Source organism: Neopsephotus bourkii, unplaced genomic scaffold (assembly GCF_033783945.1).
Source record: "Neopsephotus bourkii isolate Nb327-2 ecotype Australia unplaced genomic scaffold, CSIRO-AGI_Nbou_v1 NB_1105, whole genome shotgun sequence".
Lineage (NCBI taxonomy): Eukaryota > Metazoa > Chordata > Aves > Psittaciformes > Psittacidae > Neopsephotus > Neopsephotus bourkii.
Window position 1 is genome coordinate 1 of NW_026901592.1, and position 10,956 is coordinate 10,956.

Here is a 10,956-nt window from a genome sequence, read left to right on the forward strand (position 1 = left end):
ATTGAATTCCTATACACCGTTCATAAAAAAAAACCCAAACAAACCTAAACCCCAAACCAAACACAAACCACCCCCCTGCACACAGGTGACTGCAAATGAGAAGATATGACTTTTTTCACAAACTTTTTAATCTACAGCTTAAAACCATCTCAAGTTAAACTTTATTACAATTTATTTAATTTTTTGATTTATTGAATAGCCAAAACAGTTTATTACTGTCAAGCCTGTAATAATTCGATGGCGGGGTGGGGTGGGGGGGTGGTGCCTCTAAAGTGTTTAAAAATTTGTCATGAACTATGGGATTCCGACTTATGTTGCCATAACAAAAAATTATATTATTCATGAAAAACATCTTACTCTCTATGGTTTTTCTTCTTGGTTTCACTGGAAGAGTCATCTGCAGAATCTTCGCTGCTCGATGAAACCTGCGGAATGAAGAAGAACAATGAAGTATTTTTACTATTAAAAAGATAATTCAGCTCCCACTTTCAAACTGAAATCCTATTCTTCATGTCTTATCCTCTTCATTCCCCTCAGTGTACCCATTGATATTGAATAAGATCACAATTGCTATTGAGTTTGTATTTCTCCATCTAAGAATATACCATATAGGAACTCTAGAAAACACTACAAAAAAACCCTGTCTTAAAATATAATAATTGTGTCTACATATAGTCATAGTTTATACTGCTGCAAGTCAATAAATCAAGATGAAGTTCCTATCAAAAGCCTAATAAAATCTCCTGCTCTCTCACTTTTCATATCCTCTCATATTTAAACACCACTAAGAAAATTCTGAGAATAGCATGTATGTTTCTTCTCTCTCCACTCCCCCCCAAAAAAAAACCACCATAAATTCACAAACCCTCCTAAAATTATTTTCCTAAATCCAATCTCATAGAGATTAATTTTGGATCATTTTTATACTGAAACCGAGTCTTCAGGAAAAGAGTACTTAGTAACAGCTATTAATATTTTAACTTTATATGATTAAGTTCTTTGTCCTTTAAAGATATTTCTACTGCACAAAGTCAACTTTTGCTTAGCCCATGATTTAGGTTTTAAAATTCTCTAAACCGGAAGTATGGTTCTTAAAATGCAAGCATTCTTTTACAGCTGTTATAGAAATCTATCTTTCAACTCCATATAGTGCTTTTGAAAACTGCAGAAGCTACCTTTATATAGTGACAATAGTGGAAAAGTCTTTTAGTATTTTAACTGTCTTTATGCATCTCAGAAGGCAGAAATGCAATGAAAGTTAATACTACATGACTTGAAAATTTTGTCATTACATCACAGAATAACCTAGCTAAAAATATTAATCTATACTGCTACCTTTTTGGCACAAATCACCTGAAAACATGCAACTAAATATTCTCCCCCCCTTCCTCATAAACTTGTCAGTTATATAAACATTACTTTTAGAGACGAAACCAAGACTTTTTAAACATGCATGCACTTAAGAGAACAGAACTTGGCTCTACATAAATTTATTCTAACACATGGGGTACTGAGACATGCATGTTTACTTTTTATTTACTAACTTATATGTTATTCACCTCTTCTGAACCACTGTCTGATGAGGCTGCCTTCTGATGTTGCTTCTTGAGCCCTGCTGATCTCTGCACAGCAAGTATACTTGGACTGGACTTCCAAATCTGAATTGGAATTCAGACACAAGAGTCATTTAAACATACTGAAACTTTAAAGTTTACGGCATTCTTACTTTGCTTAAGATGAGCAGCATCCCTATTAAGATTAATTTCATTTTTATTAATATTAAAAGCTCACTATAAAATACTGCATGATGATAGTATTTTAAATTAGTGATGCTTCTGCAGAAGGGATTGTTATATAAGAATTGCTGGCACAATTTTTACAGTAAGTATAATAATCATTGTGCAGGCTTCTATATTATTGACATAACTTTTTAAAGGAAATTTTTAAAAATAATCTAGATAATTTCTTTCAGGTCACTTATCTGATATATTTTTGCTTCGGATGGGAATACTGAAGTACATAGAATCATAGAATCTCTCAAGTTAGAAGGGACCAAAAAGGATCGAGTTTATTTCCCTGCTCCTTGCAGGACTACCTAAGCCATTATGATTAAGAGTGTCATCCAGGCACTTATTGAACTCTGACAGGCTTGGTGCCATGACCACTTCCCTGAGGAGCCTGTTCTAGTGACCGAGCACTCTCTCAGTGAAGAACCTTGTCCTAATGCCCAATCTGAACTTCTCCTGACACAATTTCATTCAATTTTCTCATGCCCTATCACTGGTCACCAGAAAGAGATCAGCACTTCCCCTTCCACTGCCCCTCTTGAGGAAGTTGTAGACTGCGATGAGGTCACCCTTCAGCCGTCTCTTCTCCAAGCTGAACAAACCAAGTGACCTCAGCCACTCCTTGTAAATCTTGCCCTCAAGACTATCTTGGTTGCCCTCCTCTGGACACATTCTAATAGTTTGATGTCCTTCTTATACTGAAATGCCCAAAACTTCACACAGTACTTGAGGTGGGACCATACCAGTGTGATGTAGAGTGGAGAACTCACCTTCCTCAGCTGTGCTTGATGCACCCCAGGACATGGCTGGCCCTTTTGGCTGCCAGAGCACACTGGTGACTCATGTTCAACTTGCCATCAACCCAAAGCCCTAGATCTCTTTCCAGGAGGCTTCTCTCCAGCCTCTAGTCCCCCAAATTGTACATATAGCCAGTATTACCTCATCCCAGGTACAGAATCTGGCACTTATTTTTGCTAAATTTCATACAGCTGGTGATTGCCCAGCTCTCTAATCTATCCAAATCTCTCTGTAAGGCCTCTCTGCCCTTGAGGGATTCCACAGCTCTTCCTAGTTTAGTGTCATCAGCAAACTTAATGTACATATGATTCCTGCATCCAGAACATTTATAAAAGCATTAAAGAGCACTGGCCCTAAAACTGAGCCCTTGGGGAACCCTACTCGTAACTGGCTGCCACAGTATCCCTCAGGTTTCTCTCCTCCCTCCTCCAGCCTATCCTGCTGAATGGCATCACAGCCTTCAGGTGTATCAGCCACACCCCCCAGCTTTGTATCATCAGTGAACTTGCTCAGGGTAGACTCCAGCCCTTCATCTTTGTTATCATTTATATACAAGTTCAATAAGACTGAACCCAGTATTGATCCCTGGGGAAGACCACTGACTACAGGCCTCCAACTGGATGCTACTGCACTGATCATGTCTCTCTGAACTCTGCCATTCAGCCAGTTTTTGATCCACCTCTCTATCCATTCATCTAACCCACATTTCCTAAGCTTACCTATGAGGAGGTTATGGGAGACAGTGCCAAAAACCTTGCTGAAGTCAAGGTAGCTAACAACCGCTGCTCTCACCTCATTTACCCATCTTGCCATGTAATCATAGAAGGCTATTAGATTGGTCAAGCATGATTTCCTTTGGTGAATCCATGCCGACTACTCCTGATGACCTTCTTCTACATGCTTGTCCTTCTTCTACATGTGTGGTAATGTCCTCCAGAATGACCTGTCCCATCACCTTTCCAGGGATGGAGGTGAGGCTGAGTAGCAGTAGTTTCCCAGGTCCTCCTTCTTGCCATTTTTGAAAATGGGGGTAACATTTCCCTTCCTCCAGTCATCAGTCACCTCTCTCATTCTCCATGCTTTTTCAAAGATGATGGAGAGTGGCAGAGCAACATCTCCCAGCTCCTTCAGTACCCATGGGTGCAAACCTTCAGGGCCCACGGATCTATTAAGTCTGGTGTTAAGTCTGTCTAGGCTATCCCTAACCCAAACCTTTATGACCAGGGTGAAGTCTTCCTTTCTCCAGCCTTCATCTCTAAATTCCCAGGTCTGGGACTCCTGAGAGCCATTCTTAGTGGTAAAGACTGAGGCAAAGAAGGCATTCAGTAATTCCACCATCTCTGTGTCTTCTGTTACCAGGACACCCATCTGATTCAGCAGCAGACCCATATTTTCCCTTATATTCCTTTTGCTGCTGATATACTTAGAATCATAGAATAGTTAGGGGTGGAAAGGACTTTAAGATCATTGAGTTCTACACCCCCTGCCATGGGCAGGGACACCTCGCACTAAACCATCTCACCCAAGGCTCTGTCCAACCTGGCCTTGAACACTGCCAGGGATAGAGCATTCACAGCTTCCTTGGGCAACCCATTCCAGTCCTTCACCAGCCTCACAGTAAAGACCTTCTTTCTTACATCTGACCTGAACTTCCCCTGTTTAAGTTTGAACCCATTGCCCTGTGTCCTATCACTACAGTCCCTAATGAAGAGTCCCTCCCCAGCATCCCTATAGGCCCCCTTCAGATACTGGAAGGCTGCTATGAGGTCTCCACGCAGCCTTCTCTTCTTCAGGATTAACAACCCCAGCTTTCTCAGGCTGTCTTCATATAGGAGGTGCTCCAGCCCCCTGACCATCCTCGTGGCCCTCCTCTGGACTTGTTCCAACAGTTCCATGTCCTTTTTATGTTGAGGACACCAGAACTGTACACAGAACTCCAAGTTAGGTCTCACGAGAGCAGAGTAGAGGGGCAGGATCACCTCCTTCGACCTGCTGGTCATCACAGTATCACAGTATCACAGTATGTTAGAGATTGGAAGGGACCTCAAAAGATCATCTAGTCCAATCCCCCTGCCAGAGCAGGAACACCTAGATAAGGTTACAGAGGAACGTGTCCAGGCAGGTTTTGAATGTCTCCAAAGAAGGAGATTCCACAACCTCCCTGGGAAGCCTGTTCCAGTGTTCCGTCACCCTCACTGAGAAGAAGTTTCTTCTCAAGTTTAAGTGGAACCTCTTGTGTTCCAGTTTGTACCCATTGCCCCTTGTCCTATCATTGTTTGCCACTGAGAAGAGCCTGGCTCCATCCTCGTGACACTCCCCCTTTATATATTTATATACACTAATAAGGTCACCCCTCAGTCTCCTCCAAACTATAGAGACCCAGCTCCCTCAGTCTTTCCTCATAAGGGAGATGCTCCACTCCCTTAATCATCTTAGTTGCCCTGCGCTGGACTCTCTCCAGCAGGTCCCTGTCCTTCTTAAACTGAGGGGCCCAGAACTGGACACAGTATTCCAGATGAGGTCTCACCAGGGCAGAGTAGAGGGGAAGGAGGACCTCTCTCGACCTACTAACCACCCCCCTTCTAATACACCCCAGGATGCCATTGGCCTTCTTGGCCACAAGGGCACAGTGTCGGCTCATGGTCACCCTGTCGTCCACCAGGACCCCCAGGTCCCTCTCCCCTACACTGCTCTCTAAGAGGTCGTTCCCCAACCTATACTGGAACCTGGGGTTGTTCCTGCCCAGATGCAGGACTCTACACTTTCCCTTGTTATATTTCATCAAGTTATTCCCCGCCCAACTCTCCAGCCTGTCCAGGTCTCGCTGGATGGCAGCACAGCCTTCTGGCATGTCAGCCACTCCTCCCAGCTTAGTGTCATCAGCAAACTTGCTGATAGTACACTCAATTCCCTCATCTAAATCATTGATGAATATATTAAATAATACTGGTCCCAGTACTGACCCTTGAGGCACTCCACTAGATACAGGCCTCCAACTAGACTCCGCCCCATAGACTACAACTCTCTGGCTTCTCTCCTTCAGCCAGTTCACAGTCCACCTCACTACCCGATCATCCAGACCACACTTCCTCAATTTAGCCGCAAGGATGCAGCCCAGTATACATTTGGCTTTCTGGGGTGGAGCGCACACTACCAGCTCATGCTAAGTTTCTCATGGACCAACACCCCCAAGTCCTTCTCTGCAGGTCTGCTCTGAATCTCTCCTCCACACAACATGTAGCTGTGTCTCCTCTCCTCTCCTCTCCTCTCCTCTCCTCTCCTCTCCTCTCCTCTCCTCTCCTCTCCTCTCCTCTCCTCTCCTCTCCTCTCCTCTCCTCTCCTCTCCTCTCCTCTCCTCTCCTCCCCTTGTAGAAGCTCTTCTGCTCTTCTTCTTGTCCTTGATGTCCTTTGCCAGGCTCAAATCTAAGTGGACTTTGGCCTTCCTTGTCTCTTCCTTGCATACCCTGACCGCTGTTACTATAGACCTACTTGGCCTGTCACAACATTATGTGTGTTGTCTTCAAAAATTTGCAATAAGTTAACAGGTGCTTCTGTGTGATACAATTTAGGCAATTATCTAACTGTAGGTGTTTTCAGAGATGAGAATTTAAGAGCCCAATATTTGTTATGAAAGCTAAGCATGTGCATTCATTAACCTGATCAAGTTAAAATTCTAAGTAAATATTATAGCGGTTTTGTTTGTTTAAATTAAAACTGCTCTTGTAATTACTCTGCACAGAATGTGGTTTTCCCTACAAAGAGTTTATTTATATGCTTTGTTTTACCTCAGATCCATCAGCTTTTGGTAGTGGTTTAGCTTGAACTTGTTTCTTCTCCCTAGATGCGTCAGACTTTGATTCTGATTGACTGCCTGACTCTGAACCAGACTCAGAGTCACTGCTACCTGATTGACTGCTACTTTCATCACTAATGCTTCCAGAGCTTGAACCAGATCCCGAAGCTGATGCTGACCCAGAATCACCATCTGATTGGCTGCAATTAGAAGTTAACATGAGTATCACAATATCTAATTAAATAGGATTTTTTTTTTAACACATTAAAAATACTGTAGCTTCACCTATAAATCAACTGTTAGGTTAGCCCAGACACATGGATAGCATACAAATGAATGCACTGGATTAAACAAATCAGGAATGAAAATTCAGTGCTTAATCAGATACCTTTCATTAAACCTTAAAAGGAGAGAGAGGAGAAAGAAGGGAAAACATTAATCATTAATGCAGATACGTTAAACAAGGGTATTTCTCACCCACACAAACTGTTACTTAGCTCCATCAAACCCCATGTATTTTTGTGTATACACACAAAATTATTTTAAGTACTTTTAGATTACCACTGCACCCCTCTCCCAGTTTTTTTTGGATAATTTTTTTCTTGAGCATGCATTTCTTCAAAGCAAACATAAACTGTTTTGTTTCCCCAGGTTTACATTATTCATACAAAGAGGGGGGAAAAAGTATCTTTATGGAAGTACTTGAAAACTATGTTTCATGTGGTGATTTGGACCAACTATATACAAAATACCACCAAATACTTGATTAAATAGTGTCTACAAAAGTAACTGGAAAACCAGAAGTATGATGTCACACATAATATAAATTCATACAGACAATTTTATACTGTTAAAATAAAGCAATAAATTCCCCACACAGACAAACCCTGAATTTATCACAGATTATATGACGTGCCAAATCATGATCAGCGACCTTAGCATATTCTTGAAGCAGTGGATTATTCCACCTATATATTCATTTCACACTAGATTTAACATATCTAAATAGAATAATAAATAAAGTTAAACATGTATTTCATGACTATTCAAAAACATCAAAAAATTTGGTTTTCTAAAACATTTTTATAAAGGAACTGAATGAAAACTTGTTCTGGTTTAAGCCCAGCCAGCAACCCAGAACAACGCAGCCACTCGCTCACTCCCCCCAGTTCCTTGTCCCTTTGCTCCTGGAGGGATGGGGGGGAGAATCAAAAGAATGTAAATCCCACGGGTTTGGATAAGAACAGTCCAGTAACTAAGGTATAACACAAAACCACTATTGCTGCCAACAATAATAAGAACGATAAGGGAAATAACAAGGAAAGAGAATACAACCGCTCACCACCTGCCGACCGATAACCAGCCCGACCCAAGCAGTGATCTACCCCTTCCAGGTAACTGCCCCCAGTTTATATACTGGGCATGATGTGCTGTGGTATGGAATACATCTTTGGCTAGCTTGGGTCAGATTTCCTGCCTCTGCTTCCTCCTGGCTTCCCCTCCTACCTGGCAGAGCATGAGACTCACAAAGTCCTTGGTCAGACTAAACATTACTGAGCAACAACAAAAAACATCGGTGTTATCAGCGCAGTTCCCAGGCAGAAAGTAAAAACACATCACTGCACGGGCTACTAAGACTGAGAAAAATGACTACTACTGCTGAACCCAGGACAAAAGTTCAATCAAATACCTCATTAGGTTAAAAACTGGAAAAAGAGAAATATAACCCCAATTCTCAAGAAGGGGAAAATGGATGACCCGGGAAATTACAGACCAGTCAGTCTCACCTCTGTGCCTGGCAAAATCTTGGAGCAGATTCTCCTGGAAGGCATGCTAAGGCACATGAAAAACAACAAGGTGCTTGGTGACAGCCAGCATGGCTTCACTAAGGGGAAATACTGCCTAACCAATTTGGTGGCCATTTAGGATGGGGCTACTGAACTGATGGACAGCGGTAGAGCAGTTGATGTCATCTACCTGGATTTGTGTAAAGCGTTCGACACTGTCCCACACGACATCCTTGTCTCTAAATCAGAGAGCCATCAATTTGATGAATGGACCACTCGGTGGATAAAGAACTGGCTGGAGGGCTGCAGACAAAGAGTTGTGGTCAATGACTCAATGTCCAGCTGGAGACCAGTAACGAGTGGTGTCCCTCAGGGATTGGTGTTGGGACCGGCCCTGTTTAACACCTTCGTAGCTGACATGGACAGTGGCATTGAGTGCGCCCTCAGCAAGTTTGCTGATGACACCAAGCTGTGTGGTTCGGTTGATACGCTGGAGGGAAGGAATGCCATCCAGAGGGACCTTGACACGCTTGTGAGGTGGGATGATGCCAACCTCATTAAGTTTAACCGTGACAAGTGCAAGGTCCTACACCTGGGTCGGAGCAATCCCCGGCACAGCTACAGGTTGGGCAGAGAAGAGATTCAGAGCAGCCCTGCGGAGAAGGACTTGGGGGTGCTGGTCAATGAGAAACTTAACATGAGCTGGCAGTGTGCACTTCCAGTCCAGAAAGCCAAACGTATCCTGGAATGCATCAAAAGGAGTGTGACCAGCAGGTCAAAGGAGGTGATCCTGCCCCTTTATTCTGCTCTCATGAGACCTCACTTGGAGTATTGTGTGCAGTTATGGTGTCCTCAACATAAAAAGGACATGGAACTGTTGGAACAAGTCCAGAGGAGGGCCACAAGAATGATCAGGGGACTGGAGCACCTCCCATATGAAGAACGGCTGAGAAATTTGGGACTGTTCAGCCTGGATAAGAGAAGGCTGCGTGGAGACCTCATAGCAGCCTTCCAGTATCTGAAGGGGGCCTATAGGGATGCTAGAGATGGACTCTTCATTAGGGACTGGAGTGATAGGACAAGGGGTAATGGGTTAAAACTTAAACAGGGGAAGATTAGATTGGATATAAGGAAGAAATTCTTTACTGTTTCGGTGGTGAGGCACTGGAATAAGTTGCCCAAGGAGGTTGTGAATGCTCCATCCCTGGCAGTGTTCAAGGCCAGGTTGGACAGAGCCTTGGGCTACATGGTTTAGTGTGAGATGTCCCTGCCCATGGCAGGGGGTGTGGAACTCGATGATCTTAAGGTACTTTCCAACCCTAACTATTCTATGATTCTATGATTCTATATTGTGATGGAAAACATTGGAGTTACCACACAAGCAAAATAATTTTAAATTATATACACTTGGGATGTAAGCATTTAAAAAGAAACAAACCCCCAGTAAAGATAATACCAAAATCCCAAACAATAAAACCCCAGAAGCTAATATCAAAGTCTAAGCCTATCACTGCCAGCACAATTCATCTGGTTGTCAACCAGCAAGGGGTGGGGGGAAGGGCAATGGTAGTATGGTGATCATCTCCTGCACTAGATCACACTTAACTGACAAATTTAAAGCCAAAAACCAAAACCAATACTTTCCCTGTTGCTAACACCAATTAAATTTTTTTAGTGAGGGTAAAAAAGATGAATGAAGTAATTCACAAACTGATTCCTCAACCAAACATCTGCATCTGTTATCTCTGAATAAAAGAAACAAACCATGAAAAAGCTTCATTATTTTGTAGTGGGGATATGAAGAAATACAACTGACTGCTGGTTTTAATTACACTTGCTGAGGATAAAACTGGGAGGCAACAAGGCTACTTCCCATTCCTGTCATCAAGGGCCTACTTCAGGTGGATGAAGTTGCTAAAACACTATCCATCATATCTGAAATGTTATGGCAGTCAGGTGAAGTTCCCAACAACTAGAAAAAGGGAAATATATCTCCCATTTTTAAAAAGGGGAAAGTGGAAGACCCAGGGAGCTACAGACCGGTCAGTCTCACTTCTGTGCCTGGCAAGATCATGCAGCAGATTGTCCGGGAAACCATGCTAAGGCACATGAAAAACAACGAGGTGGTTGGTGACAGCCAACATGGTTTCACTAAGGGCAAATCATGCCTGACCAATTTGTTTGCCTTTTACGACGGGGCTACAGAACTGATGAATAGAGGCAGAGCAGCTGATATCATCTACCTGGACTTGCACAAAGTGCGTGATGCTGTACCGCATGACATCTTTGACTGTAAAATGGATTTGATGGATGGACCGCCCAGTAGATGGAGAATTGGCTGGATGGCCATACGCAAAGAATTGTGGTCAATAGCTCAATGTCCAAGAGGAGACCAGTGATGAGTGGGGGCCCTCAGGGGTCAGCGTTGGGACTGATCCTATTCCTGTTCTTTGTTGAAGATATGGACAGTGGGATTGAGTGTAACCTAAGCAAATTTTCCAATTACACCAAGCTATATATTGAGGTCAACACAGTGGAGGGAAGGGATGACATCTAGAGGGACCCTGACAGGCTTGAGAGATGGGCCAATGCAAACCTCATGAAGTTCAACAAAGCCAAGTACAAGGTCCTACACCTGGGTAAGAGCAATCCCAGGCACAGCTGCAGGTTGGGCATAGATCTGATTCAGAGCAGTCCTGTGGAAGACTTGGGGATGTTGGTCAATGAGAAAATGAACATGAGCCAGCAGTGTGCGCTCGCAGCCCAGAAAGCCAACTGTATACTGGGCTGC

The 10,956-nt window shown here is 43.2% G+C and overlaps 1 long non-coding RNA gene across 1 annotated transcript; it reads right to left on the reverse strand.

Moving 5' to 3' along the window:
* Positions 1-309: 309 nt before the first annotated feature.
* LOC133217109 (uncharacterized) lies at positions 310-6,595 on the reverse strand. Its single transcript, XR_009726803.1, has 3 exons — positions 6,371-6,595; positions 1,560-1,658; positions 310-425 (listed from the first exon to the last, which is right to left on the reverse strand). It is a non-coding gene; the product is annotated as an uncharacterized LOC133217109 (long non-coding RNA).
* Between the last annotated feature and the right edge of the window lie 4,361 nt (positions 6,596-10,956).